Genomic DNA, 2111 nt, shown 5'->3' with positions numbered 1-2111 from the left:
AAAGGTTGTTACCTTTTCTGTTGAGAAAGGTTTAAATGTTTGAATCATATCTTTTCTTGTTAGGCAAGTCATTAATTTTTAAAATCAAATCTTTTTAAAATTGTTTTCAAATCATATCTTCTCAATCACATCTTTTTCAAAATAAGTTTTCAATCAAATCATTTTGATTTCTAATTTCAAAATCTTTTTCAAAAATCACTTGATTTCTTTTCCACTTTGAATTTTCGAAAATTATCAATCAATTTTTCAAAATGTTTTTGACATTTTTTTAATTAATTTTCGAAAATTCTCTTCCCCTCTTCTCACATCCTTCTATTTATGGAGTATAACTCCTTCTTAATGCACAACTCGAACTCTATTTAATAAAGTTCGAATTCTTCCCCTTCTTCTTTCTTCTATTCTTATTTTCCTCTGACACCTCAAGGAATTTCTATACTGTAACATAGAGGATTCCACATTTTCTTGTTCTCTTTTCTTTCATATGAGCAGGAGCAGAGACAAAGGCATTCTTGTTGAAGCTGACCCTGAACCTGAAAGGACCTTGAAGCGGAAGCTAAGAGAAGCTAAGGCACAACTCTCTGTTGAGGACCTGACCGAATTCTTCAAAGAAGAAGAACCCATGGCAGCCAAAAACAACAACAATGCCAACAATGCAAGGAAGGTGCTGGGTGACTTTACTGCACCTACTCCCGACTTCTATGGGAGAAGCATCTCTATCCCTGCCATTGGAGCAAACAACTTTGAGCTTAAGCCTCAGTTAGTTTCTCTAATGCAACAGAATTGCAAGTTCCATGGACTTCCAATGGAAGATCCTCATCAGTTTTTAGCTGAGTTCTTGCAAATCTGTGACACAGTCAAGACTAATGGGGTTGACCCTGAGGTCTACAGACTGATGCTATTCCCTTTTGCTGTAAGAGACAGAGCTAGAATATGGTTGGACTCACAACCTAAAGACAGCCTGGACTCTTGGGAAAAGCTAGTCAATGCCTTCTTGGCAAAGTTCTTTCCACCTCAAAAATGGAGTAAGCTTAGAGTGGAAGTCCAAACCTTCAGACAGAAGGATGGTGAGTCCCTCTATGAAGCTTGGGAAAGATACAAACAATTAATCAGAAAGTGTCCCTCTGACATGCTTTCTGAATGGAGCATCATAGGTATTTTCTATGATGGTCTCTCTGAACTATCCAAAATGTCTTTGGATAGCTCTGCTGGAGGATCTCTTCATCTGAAGAAGACGCCTACAGAAGCTCAAGAGCTCATTGAAATGGTTGTAAATAACCAATTCATGTACACTTCTGAAAGGAATCCTGTGAACAATGGGACTAGTCAGAAGAAAGGAGTTCTTGAGATTGACACTCTGAATGCCATATTGGCTCAGAACAAGATATTGACTCAACAAGTCAATTTGATTTCTCAAAGTCTGTCTGGAATGCAAAATGCACCAAGCAGTACTAAGGATGCTTCATCTGAAGAAGAAGCTTATGATCCTGAGAACCCTTCAATGGAAGAGGTGAATTACCTAGGAGAACCCTATGGAAACACCTATAATTCTTCATGGAGAAATCACCCAAATTTCTCATGGAAGAATCAAGAGAGACCTCAACAAGGTTTCAATAACAACAATGGTGGAAGAAACAGGTTTAGCAATGGCAAGCTTTTTCCATCATCTTCTCAGCAACAGACAGAGAATTCTAAGCAGAACCCCTCTGACTTCGCAACCATGGTCTCTGATCTAATCAAAACCACTCAAAGTTTCATGACTGAAACAAGGTCTTCCATTAGGAATTTGGAAGCACAAGTAGGACAGCTGAGCAAGAAAATTACTGAACTCCCTCCAAGTACTCTTCCAAGCAATACAGAAGAAAATCCAAAAGGAGAGTGCAAGGCCATCAACATGGCCGAATTTGGAGAGGAAAGAGAGGAAGTGAACGCCACTGAGGAAGGCCTCAATGGGCGTGCACCAACCTCCAATGAGTTCCCTAATGAGGAACCATGGGAATCTGAGGCTCAAAATGAGACCATAGAGATTCCATTGGACTTACTTCTGCCTTTCATGAGCTCTGATGAGTATTCTTCCTCTGAAGAGGATGAGTATGTCACTGAAGAGCAAGTTG

At 39.4% G+C, this 2111-nt stretch overlaps 1 non-coding gene across 1 annotated transcript; it reads right to left on the bottom strand.

The window, feature by feature from the left end:
• Positions 1 to 1024: 1024 nt before the first annotated feature.
• On the bottom strand, positions 1025 to 1132 carry LOC130953042 (small nucleolar RNA R71). The gene has a single exon (XR_009075220.1). It is a non-coding gene; the product is annotated as a small nucleolar RNA R71 (small nucleolar RNA).
• Between the last annotated feature and the right edge of the window lie 979 nt (positions 1133 to 2111).

The sequence above is a fragment of the Arachis stenosperma genome, chromosome 1 (assembly GCF_014773155.1).
Source record: "Arachis stenosperma cultivar V10309 chromosome 1, arast.V10309.gnm1.PFL2, whole genome shotgun sequence".
Classification (NCBI taxonomy): Eukaryota; Viridiplantae; Streptophyta; class Magnoliopsida; order Fabales; family Fabaceae; genus Arachis; species Arachis stenosperma.
The sequence above is the reverse complement of the archived record's forward strand: the minus strand, read 5'-3'. Positions and strand labels throughout refer to the sequence as shown.